General features: G+C 42.7%; 1 protein-coding gene across 2 annotated transcripts in view; it reads right to left on the bottom strand.

Moving 5' to 3' along the window:
- Positions 1–23484, bottom strand: part of ABTB2 (ankyrin repeat and BTB domain containing 2) — a 145700-nt gene that overhangs the window by 53956 nt on the left and 68260 nt on the right. The window lies entirely within an intron of this gene.

Raw genomic sequence — 23484 nt, 5'->3', positions numbered from 1 at the left:
TGCAGTTTCAAGTGTGCAGACTGTGGTTTCTATATGCGTGAACCTTTGGCTTTGCCAAACTACGCCTACAAGTTTTGAGGTTGACTGTATTTTCATCTCTATAAATGACCCCATTATTAGAGGGATGGATTAGAAGGACAGTAACATTGTACACATGCGGTCGCTGCACACGCACTCCTTCCATTCTGAACGATTTTATCTTGCATACATGAGCATTAATGCACAGCAGCCAAACAGAACTAAGGATCTGCAAACAGTTTTCTGTCGTTATTGGGACCTCATCATACTTCGTGCCTGTCCTTACAGCTCATCTGCACTGGTGACAAATTAGAGGCTATTTGGGTGAACAGGCTGGGAATGGTAGTGACAACTGGGGAGAGTACAAAAAAACCCTGAGATACAGTTTCATGTTAATGTGCAAGCTGTCTCTAAAAGAGGCATTCATTTACGTCTCCCCAGTCACAGTTTTCACCCCAGAACTTTGATTGAACACAGCAAATCTGCAGCCACACTGCAAGTCGGTGCCACGCAGATCCCAAAACTATAATTTTGCCTCTCCTGCTTTCCTCCCAGAAACTCATTAGTTGATCAGCTTTTCTTCAAATTAATGAGCTGAATGGTTTTGCCCTGTGGCCACAGGACTGCTCTGAGTGGCATGGAGGGGAGGGGGGGCTGTGACCCCTACGGCCGCTGGGAGGCAGGGAGCAGGGATACGTGACCACAGTGTGGGTGGGAAAGGGGACCTGCTTCCTCTGCTGGCACCCTGCAGTGAGACCCGATGAGCCACAGCGTGACACCACATCCACAGTGCAGGTGGACTCTGAAAAGCTTTTTGCAGTCCACTCACCCAGAGTTCCTGTATCCTGATGTTCAAGCTGCTGCCATTAACTACAATTTATCCCAGAGTTCCAGCAACATATCCTTGGACTAAATTTTCTGTGCTGTTAGACAAGGATGCTTACAGCCACTTCTGCCTGTGCTCTTACCCTGCTGCATCCTGTATTTTGGATTTTTCCACTTTGATCCGCACAGAGCCATACCAACAGCTTTCAGGTTCGACCTGCATTTCCTTCCCACCCTCACCTCCTGACCCCGGCTCATTCTTGGATGTGGAGACACTCTGCTCATATTGCAGAGACCTCCTGTCACGTAGGTGCTCTGCAGTCCTGTCAAACAAAACCCTTGCCAGTTGAACTGCAGTGCATTGGGCAAGACCTTTGTTTCTTTGTCTTGATGTTTTCTTTGAAATTATATGCTGAATTGATCTCCCCTACCCTTTTCACATCCTCTTCGCATCCTGCTCAGTGGCAAAGCCAAGGACTGCATCAAAAACTTCCTGGACATTTTGAGGATAAGGGAATGATTTATCCTGTTGTGCTTCTTCACTGTACTTCACTGTTAGTTAATGGAGAAAACTCTGCCAATGCCCTCTGTAACCTGAATAATTAGGAAGTCGAGGCTTTAAAAGCTAACAGAAGCAATGCATGCAAACTAGAAGAGCTTGCTAACTACACTGTAGCCTCCTATACAGAGCCTAAGCCACTTCCTTTTCCACGTTAAAGCTATGAAAGGATGTTTTAAGACATATGGATTGAATTTATGGCAGAGGGAGAACAAAAATAGACTGATTTGTCAAAAGTTTCAAATAGAGGCATATAATTCTACAGAGGCGAAAACAGAAACTGGCAGTTACATTATTAAACCATGCAGAGCTAAAAAATGGTGCACATTTCTTCTGCCAGCCTGCTTCACTTGGTTCCATTTTCTAAAGAGGAATTAAAAATCAAGACTTGCAGACTGATTTAAATTGGCTCACGTAGGAAACACCACCTTCTCAGCTTTTCAGTTAATTGTTTGCCAGGTGCTGTGGGTAAGACGAAAGAGAGATGATTTATTTACTTTTGGAAAAATTGCTCATACAAGACAGTCACGGGTGAGATTTATGTTCTCACCTGCCGTGGTACGGCTGAGGAGTATCCCCAGCGTACCAGGGAGCAGCGAGGAAGTTACTGAGACTCCTGCCCCGTGCCAAAGCCCAGTGATGTCACTGGGGATTTTCCCGGGGACCGCAGCAGGGAATGAATCAGGCCCTGCTTACCTAAGGCCTCGCAAAGGCTCACCAGGTCGGGCAGGTCTTGGTAGGTATGAGCAAGCCTGGGGAGGGGAATCCACACCGCTCCCTGCTGTGCTGGAGGCAGACTGAGAGCAGTCCCTGGGCGGGCAGAAAGCAGAACCGTACCCCACAAATTATTACTGAAGAGCTTTATGGCCCTCATCTCGCAGCACGCTGCCGTGATTTCTCTTCCAATATATTTCCAGTAACTGCAGAATTGGAAAAGCATTATGCTTGCTCTTCAGATCAGAAATTCAGGCACAAGGACATCTGCAGTCAAGCTTTGACTATTGGTATTATAATTAGGAACAGGACTTAAATTTTAACATCAATTAAAGAAAAAAAAAAATTTGTTTGATGGTAAAAACAACTGCATTGTGCTGACTACTTGTTCCCCAAATGGTGCTATCAGCTCTGCTCCCACCCAAACCAAGCAATTTGTAAATAAAAGGTGTTACAAAGGTATAAATTCTAGAGGCAACTTCTACTTCTATCTGGCATTCACATTTCTGTATTTTTATATTTGTGGCAACACTGGTTTTAATCACGGCTAACTAAATAAGCAAAACTAAATCAGTTCATGTCTAAACACTCCCTTTCTGTTTGAAATCACGTTAGAACTGCTGATTTACTTCCTGAAGCTCAAGAAAATGTTTTCCCCACAAAACAACAATGTGAACCAGCACCTAATTACTGTGCAGGAATGAGCCACTCAGGCATGCACACCACCGTTCTTAGAGCATTTTCTCTGATGTGGGTTACGCTGTGTTATATCTCAGGCTGTATTCTGGCATGCTGGTCACAATTTTTTTTTTAATTACCCAGGATTTTCGGTATGGATCCAAGCCCAGGTGAAGTTAGTGAGAGCCTATTAATTTTAGTGGGCCTTAGATCAAGCCCCAGGAGCGCAAGCTAAGAAGTCACCTCTCTAGAATGGCGTGAGGCACCACCCTGCAGCAGCCCGATTGAAAGCACGTTTGTAGTGCCGTGATTAAGGCACAGCTGGCTAACAATTTGTTTCTGATATTTCCATAGCCTTTGAAATAGCAGCTGGAAATAAAGGCATATTTATTCTACCTCAGTTAATATATGAAACCTGTTTTTGGGCACTTGCTGCCAATGATCTTAAAAGGCTTCATAACTGGGTAAAATTCCAGTTAAGTGTTCTTTAAACTGAAATCATTTGGCTTGCCCAAAGATTTTGGAATTGTTGTCTGTAATTTGATGCTAACAAGCTATTAGAAAACAGCAACTGAAAATATTTCCAAAGTCTGACCTGGGTCCAAGGAAGAAGTCCGTTCACTCTCTTGGACACCTTTGTGCTTTAAGAGGTGCAGCAGTTCTGCTGCGAGCTTTGCCGATAATGTGACTGCCCATGAGCAGGGCTGTGCAACACGTTGTTTGCTTGCCCTAAGCTGGGCAATCGGTCCAGCCCTTGAGCAAGGAACTTTCGGTAAGGAACCCTGGTCCAGCCCAATGTCCTCTGATAATACAGAAGCTGGCATCAACCTCTGCTCTTTGGATACCAAAACACAATGAAGTGCAAAGACTTTTACCTGAGTTTTATTTTAAAATTTGAATGTTTAAAAATTAATTCAAGTAAGGTTTTCTACGTTATCTTCACCCTTTATGCTGTTTGCACATTACGCTCACAAAAAAGGACTAAACATCATTTTTACCCTGCCGTGATCATTTTCTCTCTGCTTTCTCTACTTTAATCTAAATCCTTCATGCTGGGACACAACTTCCTAACGATTAACACATCAGCCGTTTGAGGTCTTTCAAACACTTACATGATGTCTGGAGGTTAAGATGGGGCCACTCAAAAGTGGCAAAGGGCCAAGGAGGCTTGTCTGGAAAGTACTCCAATTCTGCTGTCTGGGATTCCTCACGGAAACTGCCCAGGGTACTAACTGTTATTTCAGAAATGTGCAACTTAAAATCTCAAGAGCTGCCTGTATTCACAATAGGTTAGGTAACGAATTTGAATTATAATTAGGACAGGGGCATACTGCAAACTACCAAGCCAGAAAAAATGCACTTTTTTCCCCCCCTAAGATAAACATAATAGAGTCTATGAGACAATACATTGTGCATTGATTTTTCCCTTTGGCCAGAACAAAAACAAGTTCTATGGGCAAGCATTCTCTTTGTGTATTGTGTTTGCATTGCACCTAACAGTGGGAATCATTACTGATTGCTACCACAATACAAATTGGAATGGGAGACGCGTATCTATTTGACAAAAACAAGAAATGAAAGCCCTCAGAACATGAAGGTTCATCTTTAACATTATAGATTGCTTCTAAAGGCTCCTCATGCAAAAAGCCACGTATGTGAAATTAGAACTACTGCGAATATGCTACAGAAATGTGTAAGGAAACCAAATGCAAGGGGAAAAAAATAGTCTAAGTCTCCAGTCTCCAGCATCAACATACTTCTGCAATGTTTGGCTTGTGATAAATGCCATAAGAAACTTTCTCAGAGGTGAGAATGATAGCTGCTCCCAATGAACTGAGCTGTGATTTAGAAGACCAAAATTCTGAAGGCAGACAGCAATGACCTGACTATACTGAACCAGCCAAATCCCACTCGTTTCAATGGACCTGGTAAAAACCTCGTCCAACTGCAATTGCAGTTTCCCACATTGGAATTTGGCTGTGACAACAGGCTGGCTGTCACCTTGCACAAAGTCCTATAATTCTTCATGGCAAGGAGCATTCAAGGCTTTCCTCATTTTTTTTGTCTCCCATTCTACCAAGCAACACAATGCTGTGCAGTTCCCTCTTGCCAATCAACTCAGTACAGACCCAGAGTACAGAACACCACCTAGAATTAATGCCAGTTCCTGGAGCTCGCTGTTTGCTCCTTGCCGAACCACCATTCGACTGCTAAGAAAGCTCATCCCTCCCTTATTCTATGAAATAAGACAGGCTTATCCTGACAGAATATAAACAAACAACAACAACAAAATATGAAATAACAGGCAACCAAAGTGTTTCTGATATCACGTACCCAAATCTAAACACATCAGGTTATATAATCAAGTACAGTCATGCAATAGACGACGAGAAAGACTTGTGATCAGGAAACAATATGTATAATTGCTAACATATAGGAAAATAATACACTGCTATAAAGCAGGCACGCATCTCTTTCAGTTTGTCTGTCGGCAGTATGAAAAATCAAACACAGTTGCTTGTATCTGCATCCACATTAAACAGCAATACCGTAATTGAAAACAGGACGAAGAGCAGAAGAGGGGGGAGCTTCAGCATAGAGAGAAAAGATCTTTAAATCTTCTGCAAGTGCTCAGCTATGTCTCTCCATTGAAGTGCTGCTGTCCTAATGGCATAGTTCTGGACAGCTCTGATTGCTTCACAAAGCCTTCATATGAGCTCCCTGTCCTTGGTCTAACTGCCTGTAGGAACAACATCCCCTTCAAAGCAATTTTTTGTGTCCCTATTGACACACACAAGTAGACACAATTATCAGTTTAACTTGAAGGAAACTTCAGAGCTAACCCAGCAGGAGATCTGATGCCACCTGTGAGGACCAGGACTGGCATACTTTGAGTGCATTGTGGCACGCAAAGTCACCCAGCTGTCAGTTATGCCTCGGTACAGAGCAGCAGCCCACCTGGCACCAAGAACAGCTGCAAGGCTGCACAGCAGGGAGAGGTGAAAACAAAAGATGAGGTACTGGGCATGTGCATGGAGACACCTGGACAACACCCGCGTACAGCATCTTGGGCTTGAAACTCGAGCACAACCATTACTTGCCTGTACTTCTGGAACGTTACCGGAGATGTGTTCTTAAAGCATGTAGTCTGGTTCTTGCTGCTCCTCGATGCCAGCAGGCATTACTTGACTTAAATATCAAAAGTACCACTACTACCAATCTTTAAATGTTTCCTTACTCATAAGTTACTAACTGTGTATTCAGAAGGCCCTTTCAAACATGCTATATTTTGCCTCACTTTTGCCATGAAAATTATGGAACTGGGCTGAAAGTTGGAGAAGGTAGGAAGTATCTACATGAACTACTACATTTGAATTCAGCTGTGACAGACAAGATTGCAAATGACTATAAATGTAAGAGAAAGGCCTGGGTTTAGTACTGAGTCAGTATTTATTGAGTCATTAATCCCACTTCCATATCCCTGTGGTCTTCTGGACAACCACTAACCTGGCCTGGACCCAAGCACTTAATTGAACACGAACTCAAGGGAACATATCCTAGGCTTATATTTTAATGACTGCCAAAAAAACATAGCAAATTTTATCTTTAGCAGCAGCAGCATACTTTGGAAGATAAAAGGTATCAGTGCTTTTATGAGCTGGTGATTATCCTCATTTCCATTTCTTCACTGGGGAAACAGAGACAAAAGAAGGAGAAACAACTTTCCAAACTCATGCATCAGAACCAGGGCTTTGCAAGTCCAAATGGCTCAGTTCAGAAACCCTGTGGCATTAGACTTTTCCTGCATGAAACTGGCCAACACAGAGCCAAAGACAAAATACCAAACCAGAATCCTGTGCCAAAAAAAGGAGCACAGTCCAACAGGCAGAGAAGACTTAGCATTAACTAGTTGTGTAAACCCTGACCGACCAATTTAGTCCATCTTGCTGTCCCAGTTTAAATATCTGTAAAATGGGGATAGTTCTGCTAAGGGCAGTCTGACAGAAGCAGCTTAATTGCTTCATTTCTCTCTCTCATTTTACTCCTTCATGCTACTCAACACTTCAGCAGTGTCCCCATTTCATCTGTGTGTCAATAGTATGTCTTGTCCCCTAGCAACAGCACATCTTTCATTTACATAGCCCCTTTTACCTTCAGCAATCTCACAGCTCTGAGACGCATCAGCTTCCAAGAGGAAAGAACCCAGTACTGTGACAATGTGCAGTTCCACCCCAGTGTGGCTTATGATACAAGAAGAGAAGCTTTAACAAAGTAAGGGGGTTAAGAAATGTAAAATGGATTTTAACCTAATAGAGAACCTGGTGTGGATATAATGGCAGGACAGTTATTCTGGCAAACATAGCAAACACAGTTCAAAATAATAGTAAAAGAAGCAATATATGAAAACCAAAACCAAACCAATAAACAAATATACGTGCCAGGTAAACAATGGAAACTCCAGGAACACTAAATCCTTTAGTACTATTACTACAGGGATTAGAAAGCTTAGGAGGAAGAGTTTACTATCGCTTTCGCCACCACCCTGGAGTTCTTTCCATGTCCCCAACTTAGATACTTCTGCAGTAAAACAGCTTCACTTGGAGTAACCAGTGGGAGGGCAGCTTAGGCCTGACAAAACTGCAGGCACTAGCTAGAGCCCCAATACCCTCTACAATACCCTCTTCTAAACCATTCCTTATTGTTCACTGTCCTTCCTGAAATATGGTCTTTGAATCATGCCCAGTTCTCCAGATGTGGTCTGACTAAGCTCTTTGTACATGCCATAATGACCTCTCTTCATTTGCGTTCAGTTCTTCTATTTATACATCCCGTGATCTGTATGCTTGCCAAACACAAAGAGGATAGATAGTAAATTTATATCTACTGTCACTCCCAGTTCCTTTTCTTGGGGAATATCTAGAAAGAGAATCTGCCCAGGACAGCGCTTCAGAGTAACTTGCTTCCACTATCAAACAGTTTCTCTGGACAAGGAGGGCTTTTTCTCCCGAGCAGAGCGCAGGGCACATGTGGCTGCTGTAGAACTGGCGACTGAACGGTGTGCAGTGTGAGCAGGGCACGCAGCAAGGGCCCAGGCGTGCCTCCCCGGGCAGGGCTGGCGACCGGGCAGGCTACGGCGCTCTGCCAGCCTGTGGATGTCGGCCCACATGGCAGCCCATGGCTCGTCCAGGGAAATCTCTTGCAAGGGCTTACTCTACGTGACCCCTGCCCATGAACGTCTTCAAACAGGTGAGCCTTTGGCCCAATAAAATCTACCCTCCTTAGACTATCCTGGCTGTAGTAAACATGCCATTAAAGTAAAATTTTAGAAACTGTGGTCACTTAATAAACATGAAGACTACAATTACATCGGTTAATGACTTGAAATATCAGAGCTGCTTATTATATGTGCGTTTTAAAAAGCCATGAGGAAATAGGAATTCAACAGTAGGCGAATGTCTGCTCCTAAAGGAAAGGTCTCTCTTTACATGAGTCAAGGGTTGTCTCCATGAGCTGCCAGCAACACAGGCCCTCTGATGCACGGCTGAGCAGTTTTGATCTTTGCCAGGGTGAAATATGCATCTGTCACTCAGCATAAGATTGAAATTTTATCTGAGTGAAACACAGCCCGGTTCTGAGACCATAAAGTCTGACCTCAGGAGGGCAAGGGTTTGGAGTCTCGCTAAGATGATCACATGCATGCCGTGCTTGTGGGTGATAATGATTCAGGTTTTAGTCAGTGAGCAGACAACACAAAACTTAGGGCGGGTGCATCCCAGGCGGTTTGCAATAAAAATGGCAATGAAGTGCAGATTTCATACCTAGAGCTAATCTCCGTTGTTGTCATCAACGCTGCTTCAGTAAACTACTGGTCACACCACTATTAACCTGCATGAGCTTGTCATCTCTGTCCCACGTTTTTACCCATTCTTACTTTACATTAGTTAGTTAGCATAAATTTTTAGACAAATACAAAGACAAACCTCCACCACACAGATAACAATGTTTATGTTTGACATGTTAGACGGTTTATTTTCTAGGAGTGTTTTGATAGCACTAAATTTCTGATAACACTAGAGACAAGCCACAATTCTGCCTCAGCATAGAAGCTATTGCTCTTTTAATTTGAATTCCCTTAAGTAAGCACTGGGACGTATTTGGCATTTTTTTCCCCACAGTACAGCACATCATTCTCTTACTATTATTAACATTTTGCAATTCTCTGTTTCCTCACATCAAAGCACCCTGGAGATCTTTTCAACAATGACCAATTGTTTTGAGCGACTCAGAAGTGGAGTTGAGGAATTCCACTTATTCACCAACTGACGAATTTTGTCCTCTATCTTTGCGATACCTTAGATAATTTCTCACATCATCTGCGGTACTAAAGGACCAACTCATACCATCTACATTCACGCCTGGCTTTCTTCCATGCCTTATCTCACTTGCTCTGGCTTCTAGCACGTTACTCTCTGGTTTGACACCTGCAGTCTTCTTTCTTGCCCCTCCATCGTCACCATGTTTGTAGTTTCCCCAGGATGCAGTTTTTCAAGGCTCGGTGCCAATTACTAACAGAAGTAGATACAATCCCTATTTTTGAATGTCCCCTTTGGGGGTAGCAACACCATAAGAATTTGGCAATATTTTTAAAGCCTGCAGGGAAGGAAAAAAATATCCACTACAAGGCTCTGTCCTGTATCTTGCATTGCATAAATGCCAAATGCGTTTCAAAGCCGGTCTAAGTCTCTTGGTTGTAGCCATTTATAGTTTGTATAAAAAGCATAACTTGTACACTTCCATTACAGCCCTAAATATAACTGCCCCAAGCAACTATTCACTTTTCAAACAGTACCTCTTTGAATTTTGTTTTCAAAAGAATGTTGTTGCCATTATATTATTTATAGACATTTACATTAAGATCTAAATACTTGGTTAGGAAACCACTCAGATTAATGGATCCCCAGCATTGTTTTAAAACTCTAAATAGCTCTGAAGAAAAACAGGTTGCCTATATTTTTATTATACAACATCTTTTTTGCATAAGCATAAATAGCAGCACTGTTTGCAGCTCTCAGACTGAATGGGCGTGGTTCTTTGAAGAACCTTGAAACGCTACCACATGGCTGTTTGGGGGGGGGGTCTTGTTGTTATTGTTTTAATATGGCATCTGTGTAGAGGACGAAAATGAGAATCTCAATGTTTTGATGTTTTTAAACAGGGAAAATACATTTTGATATCCTCATTGTGCACATGCACTGTATCTGTAACAGATTCAGCCATCCAGAAAACAGTTTTCCTGATGGGCTACCTTCCTAAATCTTTCTTGCACCAGAATTCCAATTATACCATTTTACAGCACGCAATATCCCCAAAAGCCAAACTCAGTAACAGAGAGAATCAGGCCACTCCAGCAATTCTTTTCTTGACCCTTAGAATCTAACTATTTGCAGAAGTGACGTCCTTCAGGTAAGATGATGAAAAAACAGGAAAAACTGCTTTTTGGCAGAAGTAAAAGGGAAAGTTTTGTTTGTTTGTTTGTTTTTAAGAACGAGGCAGGTTCTTTTTACTTAACAGTACCTGGTTCAAAGAGGGACACTGACAGTGTCCCTAGAAGGAATAACAGCACATAGCTCTCAAAGCAAGCATGCATGTGCCAGAACAAGAGCACAGTCAGCACTCCAAATACATAAGTTCTCACAGACAACATGCAAAAATAATATCATGGTTTTGTACCTCCAATTTCTACGAGAGAGAAAATCAAGATCATTTTCTTTAAACGTTCTGGAATCCTGGCTGCTCGCTATGAAGTGGCATTTCTTGTACTTTTGCCACAAGAGCAGCTCAGCCCCATCCCCATCACCACTGGCAAATTCTGAGGGACCAGCAGCGTAGGAAACAGCCCCTGGAGCACCTACATGCTTACCTGAAACTGTGAGGCCTGTTCTTCTAAATACCTTTCAAACTCAGGAAAAACCACCTATCTTCCAGGCAATCTTGAATTATACTGTGATAACATAACTTATCCATAGTCACAGTGATCATTCAAACAGCAAAACCACAATGTACTTACTTGAGATGACCCGAGGAAGGGCACAAAGTGGCTGCACCCAAAAAAGCAGACAGCTGTTACCATTCTGCATAGCTCTCTCCCTTTTCAATTAGCACCCATCTCCAACAATGAGGAAGCATGCTCCTAAATTCCTGTGGAGACATTCCTATGGCAGGATCTTGTGCACAGATTACATGGAACTTTTTTTTTTTTTTTTTTTTTTAAATAAACTATCATACCATTAGCTCTGCCTATAAAAAATCCGTGGTTGTCAGGCTTTAAGATAAAATTCATATTTACTTTGTTGGTTCTCTGCTGAAGCCAGGATACGTTGCTCTGCGTTGCATTTCTCTCTCACATGGCAACACACAGCATCTCTACTGCTGTGCAGCAGAGATGCACAGCATGGAAGTACTTGAAAAGCAAAGGTCCATACCACATAAACAATCCGTACCACATAAGTAAGCACTTTTTGGATCCAGCTGTTTGTATGCAACCACTATATCCTAGTAACATTAATAGCTTTGAGTATTGCCAAGAAAAAATGTCTTAGCAGACTTTTTAAATTTGTTGTGGAAGAAAGCAAAAGCTAGAACCATGGCAGATGCAGATTTGAGCAGGCTCAACTACTTAATGTATTTTCCTCCAATGGCACTCTGTTCCTTTCACCAAATTAGTAAAGCAGTAATTTGAATAAGATTTGAATGTTAAAACAGGACAAGCTGGTAAGAGCTAGAACTAGACTCCACTGCCATACAATTTAGGGAATTTCAAAATGCAGATGTGGAATAACTAAAGGTTGGAATAGGAGAAAGGACACATCACACGGATCTGAATCCCAGGTACTCCACAGCATGTGTGCAGTTGACCTTTTACTTTAGACCCATGTTATCCCCAAAAGGAATACAACAGTAAAGAATAGGAGCACAAAGAAGACTCAAAGAGGCTGGAAACAGATGCAAAGAAGAAGGGCAGCAGGAAGGGAACGGAGAAAAAGCAAACAAACCATTCCTTGATGGAGGAATCAGTGAAAGAGTGGGAGATCAGCGAAAAACATTTCAACAAGGAACAGCCACTGCTTTCTTAACGTATATCTTGAAAATACTTTATTTTTCCTAAAAATTGTTGGTGTCTTACACAACTTATAATGTTCCATATCCTTTAACCACCAATATCCTTTGACTCCCTTCCCTTCACCTCATTCCCTGAAAAGTGACATAATAAACAAAGGGTGATCTAGCAGAGTTTGGACATGCTGCTTCTTAATATTGATGGAATCTGATATCCCTGGTAGCTATCTGGGCAAAGTTATTCAGTTTCCACGCGCACATCTTGTGGGATAATTTCAAGATCACCTTAATAAGACATGAAGACAAAGGACTCCATTTTTGGTACTCTGCTTTGAATGCTGAAGATACATGGCTTTGTTTTGGTTTTGCTGTTTTACAGTTTTTCAGGGCAAAACAATCAGCCAAACACTAAGAGAAAAATGCTACAATCTCCTTACTACCTATTTTCTTCAACATCCTCTTCACTGCCTATTCTTATTAATAAATCACTGATTTACTGTTATGGCCCTCCAGGCCTGACCACTGCGGCTTCATCTCAGTGGGAGCCAAATGATGATTGAGATGCCAATATATTAGGCTGCCCAGATTCAAAGGAGGATAAGGAACAAAGCATTTGTGCAGAGCAAAGATAAATGAATATAAATCAAGTCCTGAGCCATTTTCTGTGATGGATTAGCACCTTTCTTTGACCTAATAAAGTCAAGAGGTCTCTGTGCTGACAGCAACTAATGTGGAAATATCTGTGCTCTGTAAAGCCAGAAGGAATTCTGATCTCCTGCTCGCTGCTACTCTATTTGTATTTTGCTGGGTGTCTCACTCAGGTGTAAGCATGTAGTCTCTTTCACCTCACCTTGAGGAATGTCATTACAGTGTCCACCAAACTGTCTGCAGAGTACAAGAGAAAGGTTTCTTTCATCTCCCCTTGGAGTTTCTTGCCATAATTCTACCTTTACCAGTAAACCAGCAGGTAGCCCCCAGTATCTACCTGGCTAAGGACTGGACAGAAAGGGTCTTTTCAGCACCTGGGGATGTTGTATACAATTACACAAAGCCAGCAGCAAAAAGCAGGTATTTTGATCAAATCTGGCAACTGCAATTTTACCAAGAAGAGAAGACTGAACAAAAAATTGGTACACACAGAGAAAAATTCATTAGGAGTCAAGTCCAAAGCTCTTGGTTTTGGCTATATGCAGTATCTAGAACTGTATTATATGGTGTTTAAAAAGCATCATTGCAGTGACAGGTAGTAAGTGCTACAACTTTTTGAGAGCAGAAAATATATTGAAGTCCTGCAGCTATTGTAGCCTCTACTATTCTAATTTCCAAGATGCAAGAGTTGTGGATTACTTTGTCAAGAGAAGAAAGAGCAGTGTCTCTCCTGTGTTTGTGTTCGCAACATGAGCCTCTGTGTTATGTCTCAGATGAGGTGCCTGGACACTTGAGTCAGTGAAAACAAGCTTTGTACCCCCCCGCCCCCCCCCCCATCCCAGCTGCACTCACAGCTAGCTCAGGATCTGCAGCACAAACAAACAGCATGGGATACTCAAGTCACAGCTCTCACATCATCCTACCCCAGAGGTGACTGCCACTTGTATAACCTGCTGTCTTTGTCCGGAGACTGAATCACCTTTCACCCTATTTAATGAGCTGACCCGATGAAAGATTGTCGTTATAACATGCTTCAGGCCAGATCGCACCCACATGTCTCTGCATTACCCATTCCATGCAGACTCACCCAGCGAAGAGGTAGCATCTCAAAGACACCGAGGGCATTAAAAATGGGCTGGAGGCTTGGTACTCTCATTACCACCTACGTCGTTTTGAACTTTCATTGAACTACCTCCAGTAATGGAGCTGCTGTGCTCCTACCTCTCTCTTGACCCTGAGCTTTGCAGTCCTGGTGCCTGCTTCTGTCAGAATTGGCATTTGCGCAGTTGTATCACAAGATGCTTCAGGAAACACAGGGATGTCTCTCTTTTTTTGTTATCCCCTCTCTCAGCAGCCACATCAATTCCCTGAATCAGCGTAAGCACTGCATAAACACACAAATGCCAGTGTGGGCATGACAGAGGCAGCCGGAGCACGTTTGGGGGCAAGAGGGGATGGGCAAGACTGCAGCAACGCCAATTTAGTTTGTCTTAATTCCATGAAACCACACCCTTATATTGCCACCACATCTTGCAGATGTAATGTAAGCTGCAGAATTATGGAGAATCATAAATTTAGTAGGAACCTTTAAATGCATCTCTTTTGCTTTTATTTAAAAAAAAAAAAAAAAAAGGTAAAAAGACTTTTAGAAATTAGTAGAAAACTTATCCGTAGTTTTGGCATTCTGAGACAAATCAAATTTGCCAAGTGCAAGAAGTTGTTTATAAGAAAAGAAACAGAGAACTGGAAATGGTTCCAGAAAATTTATTATGATCCACCTGACTGTAGCCAAAATATTACATCAGCCCAGATAGCCTGAGAACTGGAACAATATTACTCTCAAATTAGCAAGTTGCTTGGTACAACAGGCAGGGAGAAATGGTTTTGCAGGAGGTCTGGGTTGTCTCTCTAGCTCTGCTAGATACCACGGGCAAGTCTGCTTCTAAACTTATTACCCATAACTGATAAAAAAAGACATTTTTTCTCTTTACTCCTCACAGTTGTTTATTTTACCTTTTTTTAAAAAAAGGTCTTAAAATACTCAGGACTGTTAGCGTATCTTGCTACCGCTTCCAGAATTTGCAGTGCTTACCCCAGGTCAGGGTCCTCAGTTGAACCCACAGGCACTACTCGTTACCCCACTATGTGCCGTGCAATAAACATGCAATCAGATGTGGGATTTCTTGGTTCACACTTGAAGATGGACGAACGCAAAGTAGTTCCAATCCAAAAGCTATACAGCCATTTTAGCATGGTGCTGATGACAAGTTAGACTCAAGTAGTGCCAGCGTGCCAAGGAATTCTACATGTAGTGCTGTGTTTGAAAAAGGAAAATACAACACAATGTGCAAAAAAGCCAGCTGATGTTTGAATATTTTAAGGATCCTAATTAAAGAACACTTCCTCAATATTCAATCTCATTCCAAAACAAAATACTGTGCTGAACTAGTTACAGTATGACAGCTCATCTAAAATGTTCTTCCTCCATCAACGCAATTAAAGCATGTATGTTCCTGACTTCAGCTGGAGGGTGATTTCTCTCATTTAGCAAAATTGATAAATTACACATTTTATGAGAGTCTAAGCTGCCAAGAATCATAAACTCTCTGATGGAGCTGGCATGACATCATTAATTCTAAAGCACCTTTACAGATGCCTTTTGCCTTGAAGCATATAAAATAACTTTGTCACACATCAAACAAGGAAGTTCATAGGCAGTGCTTCCTGGAAAAAGGAAATACAACCACTGCTGAAGTGAAGGAAAAAACAAACAAAACACAACAGTAGATGCCCACACACAGCAATGATGTCCTACCACTTAAGAAATGAAAACTGCCGTCCTGTGGACATACAAACTGTTCTGCCATTCTTACGACTGATCTGGGGAATGCTGAGATGTCAGGTCTGGACTAATGCATTTGGCAAGTTCACAGCTCATTAAAGCCCTAGCTCCGTTCAGGACCCCTCCTGTCTCCTTCCCTGCAAAGGTGGTCAGAGATAGATGGGGAGTGTGGAAGAGTCTACGCTCAATGACCACAGTACTTGTGCTGGGTCAGCCAAGGGACATACCGACAAGACTGGCTTGGCTGCCATTTGTAGTTCAACATCAAAGTGTGTTGTTGATTCTCTGAGGGTCTTACCATGGCCTAAAATACTCGGGACAGAGCTATCATTTTAAACTCTCTTCAGTTAAGCAGATGTTCCTATAGTCCTTCAGTCACCGAGGACACAATTTAAAGCACATTCTTATACTACCATTTTCAAATGAAAGTGAAAAATTTCACGTAGTTGTGCAGACGCGGGATTTACAAGCAAGCTTTCATGCTTGTGACTCGGTCTGGCTGTGTCTGCTGAGGAGACAAATGCTACAGATTTTAACATAACCCACAGGCTACTTTTCCATAGTTTTGAATGACTGATTTATTTTACTAATGTAGTGAATTTGCATGCAGCATTCTCAGAGGTCCAACTGTTCAGCTCATGTCACTTGTTTTCTGAAAGCTGAAATTTTAATGAAGCATCCTGATACAGTTAACATGAACGGCATCTTTCCAACTGTTTTAACTCACTTGTGACACATGTAGTTCACAGTTTTCTTCATTTCCTGGCCTAAACTGTTGTGTAAAGTTGCTCCTGTGTGCTTCTTAACAGCTGCCATATTCAGCCCTGAAGGCTGCTACTATAGGGCAGTTAGGGAAACCTTCCACATTACTCACATGGATGTATTGGTCATCTTAAAATGTGTTGCAATACTTGGGTAAAAGCTGCAGAAGTACAAACATTACTGTTATAATCTGCAATCGAAGAAGCAGAGGTAGGAAATTCTCTGCTTACAAAACATGTATTTTTTGTTCCCTAGTACAGTGGCAAGTGTCACAACACAGGAATACCAGTTTCCATGACACTTACTGACACACACTGTGCAAGTTTTCCTTTCTCAAGATTTCTGTCTATACAGAAATGCTATTTAGTAGCGTTACCTTTCAGAAAGATCTTCAAATGTGAAAGTGTTTGTTTGTTTGTTTTGATAGACTTTTTCTACCTTTTCCACCTCTCCCAGACCCATTACAGACTGGAGCGTTCTGATGAATAAAGACCTTAAATAAGGTTCAGCTTCTGAAAATTCAGTTCTTTCAATGGTGAATCCTCTTAAACAGCCCCAGTAATCTCCCATTAATCTCCCACCAGAGCTGACATTCTGGAAAAAAAATATAATCACCTCTTAATCCTTTTGGGCTGGGGGAAGTTCCAGGGTACAATGCTGAAACAAAAACATTTAATATCTGAGCTTAAGTTTTCATTAAATCATAAGAAATCTGCCCAGGATAAAGAGGCTCCCCTTCTGAGTTACCAGCAAGTTTCCTCTCCATGAACACCTAGGGCATCTCCAGATGGAAAAATACAATCCCTAAGTATGCAAGGCAGAGCGTTTCATCCAGACTCACAGAAGTTGTTGGGCCTTCATTGATTTCTGTTAAGTGATCTCAAGCACTGATTTGAGTAAGAACTGTTTCATCAACTCAGAAAGAGTGCCTCTCTTATAAGCCTAATCACATCATCCCTAAAGTCTACATTAAGTCTCAGTCATACCCTAGGTCATATTGTATATGTGTTTAATCTATACGGTATATAAATCTTATAAGCAAATAGCAAGTGAAAAGCAGAACGCAGGAAATTCTACCAGCCAAACACGGGTCATTTATCTCAATGAGGCTATATATTTTTTTTATTTAGTCTTTTTGATTTTTGCTGCCAAATGCATTTTCCACAAATAAAAGTCAAGTATATTTGTTGCATCAAGTTTTATTCTCAATTTTGCCTATTGTATCTTATAATGAAAGGAAGTGCACTTTAGATATATTAGGATTTTCCTTCTCCCCGCCAAGCACAAGGAAAGAAAATGCATATTTGCGTACACCTGCACGCTGCCTGAAACCTGAGAACTGGATCTTTGTTTTGCAGCTGGAGAAATGGAGGCACAGGCATCAAAGACCTTGCCCTGCATCGCTCCTCAGGACTGTGGCAGAGCAGGAAATCCAGAGCTCTGGAAGTCAGACATGCTCCACTGAAGAGGGTGGGAAAACAGGAGGGGTTACCCAACCACTCTTTTCCTGTCTTGGAGTATTAGTCCCTGGAGTAGTTAGACAGGCCACCTATGCAGTCTTCAGGTAACATACTTCTCCACAGAGCAGCGTTATGCAGTGTACTGCACTGTACCAGGTTTACAGCTTAAAAGAGCAAGGCATTTCTACGTGGATGTAGTTTATTCAGTATATGGAGCTGGGAAGCACAAAAAAAATCATCAAAAAGAATGCAAGAATCCAGAAGGAACTGAAACACTAAGTATGCCATTTCTCCTATTCTCTCCCTTTATTAAAGCAGCATCACTGTTTTGCTTCATTGCTTCTGTGCACCAGACTAACAGCTTCCAAGATTTTTCCGCAACAGAATCCAAACCCAGCACAGTACTCTGGATGATTTTTCCAGTGCGCACACATTCCCCCAGCTGACTTCTTTCATTTCCAAGTTATTGTACCATTAGAATGACAACATGAGATTTATTAGATCGTAGATGTATCTTAAATAACCCAGAGAGGCGCTGACATTCCCTGCTCTCGACGGGGCCTATGCAAACCCCTTTCTCCTGCTGGAAGGGCAAGCTGAGATCAGATTGATGTGGAGTTTTTCAGCAGGGGATGATTAAAAATAAAAATCTGGGGGAGGGCAGATATTTTGAAGAAAAACTTCTCTATTCTCAAAAGAAAAGGGAAACTATTTTGAAGTAGCATTATAAACCATACGGCTGTGCTGAACCAGAGGTTATAGTGGGAAAAGACTTAGTAGGCTGTAAAGGCAACAGTAGGCTTAGTACATAGCTCATGGGACACAGCAGCAGAAATATTGAATTTAGTCCAGTCTGCCACTAAATCATGTGACTAAGGCATTTCCCTCACTTTTCTCATCTGTTAAACAGTTAACAATACTGCTTCCCACTTACGAGGCCTCAGAGATGCCTGGAAAACGCTCTGAGAAGCAGAGGAAGGAAGCAGTATGGCAGACAAAAGCTCTCAGATCAGTCTTCACAGAGGCGAGATCCTATTGTTGTGAGCACTGAATGCATGACCCACTGAGACGAAAGGCCATGTGCTAGTTCACTGCTTTTATAAAGCACAGTGCTATACATCAGCCTCAGAGCAAGGCTATTTCATAACTCTGTTTTCCCCCCCAAAAGCCTTCTTAGAAAAAATAGCCCAAACAGCAAGAAGAGCTTCAGCAAACAAATACAGTTAGCAGCTTTCTCGATGCAAGCAGTTTATTGTCTCTTCACTACAAGGTAGGTATGGCTGCAATTGCAGATTTCTGGTGTTCACAACCGGGACCCGAACTGCCAGCCCAGGGGACCACAGAGACGAGCAGGGGAACAGCCCAGAGGCCTTCTGTCCAAACCTACATGTGGTACAGGGGCAGGACCTCTGCACTCGTGGTACCTTTTATGTCCTGATGAAAGTGCAAGCTTTTCATACTGGTAGAAAACATTTCCAAAACCAATTATTTGACAAAGAAGCTGTTTTACGAGGAGTTACGAGATAAGGCCAAAACCTCTTGTGCTCTCCGGCCTTTAGAAGGCTGCCAGGAGATGAAAGGCAAGCCTGGGCATGCAGTGAAGCAGCAAACCACTCCTAACGTCACCGGATCCACACATCGGAAGTTCTCCTCTTTGCCAGAGTGCGACTGGAGGGCAATAAATCTGTTGTGGTTAGACTAAAAGACACAGCTTCGCCAGCCATCTTCACTTGGTGCTTTATGCAAAGCTTCACTTACTGTGAAGCTTTGAGCCTTGCAGATCATCAGCAGATGAGCATGGGCTGGGTTTGCCACAGGTAAGCTACGGAAGGATGTTGTTCCAGACACAGGAACGGGACACTAGACTGCCTGATTATATCCTCAGTGGGGTCTTTGGTTCAGAGGGATTTTGAAGGAGACATTTTACTCCCTGCCTCTTTTCCCCACCTATGAACAGGGGAATAATATGGACATTTTTATTAAATGTTCAGATTTTTAAAGGCATCTAGTATGGGAGGATATACTGTACATTTCTGCAGCACAGCTTCCAACCAAGGACTTTTCCTGTTTCATATTTATGCTGCTTTTGAACAGCCGATGAGTCAGGTTAAATAGGGAAAGGAAAACAAAAGGAAATCCACTGTGGCCCTCCGTCCCTGCAAGGAGGGCCACAGTGGATTAAGTAAGAGTCCCAGAGCGTCCCGCAGTAGAGCAGGTTCCTGTGGGTACGCAGACGGCAGAGGCTCCAGAGAGGATCGTTTACCATAATTCTGCAGTGAGTAATGAATCCACGTGGCTTCCAGCCGGGAGCATGTGATCCATTTATCTTCTTAGCAGAGGAAAAGGCCTTTCCCCACCACCGCCTGACGGGACTGCACCAACAGATACTCAGACGGCTGAGCCACGCGCAGGTGCTCCACTGTCCTCTCTTGTATGCAGCCCACCCATACGGAAACTGCACAGTGCCACTCACTTATCATTCTACCTGTTTTTGACCTAGGTTGTCATCTTGAGATGAAAATTGTTTCTTTCCTTGAAGCTCTCCACATTCCCTGCCTGGTCCTGAGCAACTTCAGCCTGGCAATGACCTCACCCCAGCTGGGACCCGGGGATCTGGCCCTGTGGGGGTCTCCTGGCACAGCAAGTCTGAACTGCATCCAAGTTTGTGACAGGCAAAGCCGTCCTTTTTCAAATAATAGCCAAAATATAATGGATTGTTTCGACATGTAAGAGGATTTTATTTTTATTCCAAACCCATTCCTTCCAAAAATAAAAGGCAAGTAAATGGTCAGTTCAGCTTCTCTGCTGCCCTTCACAAGGCCATGACTAAGGGCTGGCAGGCTTGCAGCCAGACTGTGAAATGGATGAAATTTCCCCTCCCCACTCTTTTAAAAAGCACAACATCTTGGCTCACCCTAACGCCTCTAATCTCTTTTCAACATTCATACATTCTCCCATCCAGCTACAAAGCACATGCTGCTGTTGCGTAGCCTTTAAAAAAAATAAAAAATAAACATTCCTTGTTCATTTTGTTATTCAACATCTTCTGTTTGATCCTGCACGATGGAAGCAGAGTGATTTTGGAATGCCCATAAATCACACCACATAAAATAGTCTGAAATAAATTTTTCTTCTTATTAATTTGTTTTACAGCATATCATTGCAACCAGCTTAGCCTGCCACGTATAAAGGCTGGATTGCTATCTGTAAAAGAATGAAGGAAAAAAAAAAAAGAAAGAAAAGAGCATGAACATGAACTAGGTGTAGCACATACCACTGGAAGCAGGGGGTGAAGGAGTGGCAAGGAGACAGTCCTTGCTGTCATTTTCACATTTGCAGTGCTCCAAAATAATAGTAACATTTTAAAGATTGGGTGCTATGTCAAATTTTGAAAACAAAACAAACAAAAAAACACAGAGCTATTTACGAAATTGTAACACTGACCTCACTGACCTTCTGCAGCTTCACACAATTACTGGTTACTCTATCATAGCAAACATTTAGGAGAACAGAAGAGATGTTAAACTTCCTCTGTTTGGCACAAGGAATGCCAATCTCTCTTTCCTGATGCTTGACTTTGGAGGCTTTGCTTTTAACCTGTCACTTTCTCAAGATGGACGCCTACCTGGGCAGCCTGCTCTAAGGAGCCTGCTTTGGCAGGGGGGTTGGACCTGATTATCTTTCGAGGTCCCTTCCAATCTCTACAATTCTGTGATGTCATATACAGGCAGTGCAAATGTCACAGCAATACATTCCACTTGATACCACTCTCAACTCTAAGCAATTTTACGTCAGGTTCACTGGACCATCTCCTGCTACCACCTGGCCAAAGAAAGCCATATCGTGTTCTCAGTCTTTCACCAACTAAGCCGTATGGGGCTGCCCGGTTCACACCTACTTATACAGAAACTGTAAGGGAAAAGTATCTCGATCTCACTACATCTTCTGAAAAAACAAGTACCAAGATGAGCGTGGCTCTCTTTGAGTTTGTTAAGGCAACAAAAGCCTACCTGGGAGTCTGTTGGTAATATCAAATTAGTGAGCTAAAATAAAGTGATACAGTTACAAGAAGAATTGGAAAAAAAAAAAATCAACAACAACAAAAAACCGCATCCTATTGAAAAAGTGCTTGCTTTGTTTCGCTACATAGATGTATCAAACTGAAGCCTCATGGAAAGGGGAGGGAAAGTGTTGTTTCACACTCTTAATTCTTTTCCAGTTTTTGTGGTTTACCAGTGATATTTTTCTGCTTAACACTTAGCTTCTCTGCTCTTCTGCTTGGAGACAGAGCCTTCCAAACAGTAAACTGGCCCTAATGGTTACACAGAATTTCATTTTAAATAATAAAGCTGTAACATTTCAATGGGAGTCCACATTAGGCCAGTAGCAAGGCAGTGTACCAGTACTTGAGTCCTGTCCTACAGTCCATGGCCAGAGCTCTAGGTCTGGATCTCTGAGTGCCAGCTCTCAGTTTGAAGAGGCAGACAATGACCCATCCTGGGCTTGCTGCTCACTCCTGTGAGGAGTTCTTCCGTTCACCGAGTTTGGTTTGACATCTTTACATTTGACACTCAATGCACAAATCAGATGTGGAGGTTGGCCAGCAGCTGCGAGACCCTTGGACGTTTGACAAATGACACCGGCAGTACCCAGAGTCCCTCCAGCAACAGACTCCCAGGCCATGGCCAGGTGACTGGTGCCTGTGGCACCAACTCCATTCTCCCAAGGCTACAGCTGCAGCTTAAAGTTGCCCTAAATGACAGCCAGCTGGCTCACTGAAGATAAGAAGCAGGATCCCGTCCGGCAAGTGGGCAACATATACAAAGTCAAGCCCCAAGATAACAGGCCATGGCAGGCAATATTTGATTTCTATGAGATACCACACTTCCCTGCTGCACAAGAATGGCTGCGGACAAAAGAGCAGCACGGGCTGTTCAGACAGACAGACTGTGTCACCGGCTCCCTGTCAGCCTGCTTAACGCTGCCGTGCCAGCCAAACAGCCGCGTGTTTGCTTTTGCAGCATTGGCAGGAGGGACAGCATCTTTTGCACAAGTTTCATAGAAATGATTGAAGTAAGGTAGAGAACGCTCTCAAAACTTGGTTTAATAACAGGGTTTGTGTAATCAGCTGAAGGAGAGAGGGAGCAGAGAAGGGGTACAGAGTAATCAGATTCCAGCTTAGGCAGGAAAGACAAGGCTGTGCTCTGTGTGTACACACATGAAGGAAGAGGGGAAGGAAAGCCAGAAAACCTTGTCGTAGCTGACCACACTTGCTTTCCACAACTGAGGTTTGCAGCCACTCTTTTCACTACAAAAGAAACAAAATAAATATAAGCAAAGTAGAGGATTTGTGTGAGCTCTGTGGGCGTGGGAGCAGGACACATGACATCAGCCAGTATCACAGCAAGCCTGTGAATCATCTGGTAACCAAATGAGAAGTTCCTGCCCAAACAATACACGCAGTGTGAGGCTGCAGGTCTTGCAGGCAAGAGCTCTGAGCTCACAGATCGAGAACTAGAAAAAGCCCACAGTTCTGGCAGAATGGAAGCCCCTAACAGCCACATTTAACAACAGAATATGAAGGACACCCTGGGCTCTGCTGTGGTTGCATTTTATCTAACCCTGAAAACCAGAAGAACCTCAAATCTACAGAGAAATCTTTTGCTCCTGTTTCACCCCACAACCTCTCTGCTGAAAACTGGCCCCAGAACTTACACATAATAAATCAAAAAGATTTAAAGATCTTCCTAGACACTTTCGAGCACCACCAAGGAGTTATTTATTATGTTAGGTAAAACCCCAAACTCCCTACTTAGGATCCTGGGAATCCAGCTCTGACCCAGATGTGGCCAAGCAGGGCC

Source organism: Oxyura jamaicensis, chromosome 5 (assembly GCF_011077185.1).
Source record: "Oxyura jamaicensis isolate SHBP4307 breed ruddy duck chromosome 5, BPBGC_Ojam_1.0, whole genome shotgun sequence".
Lineage (NCBI taxonomy): Eukaryota > Metazoa > Chordata > Aves > Anseriformes > Anatidae > Oxyura > Oxyura jamaicensis.
The sequence above is the reverse complement of the archived record's forward strand: the minus strand, read 5'-3'. Positions and strand labels throughout refer to the sequence as shown.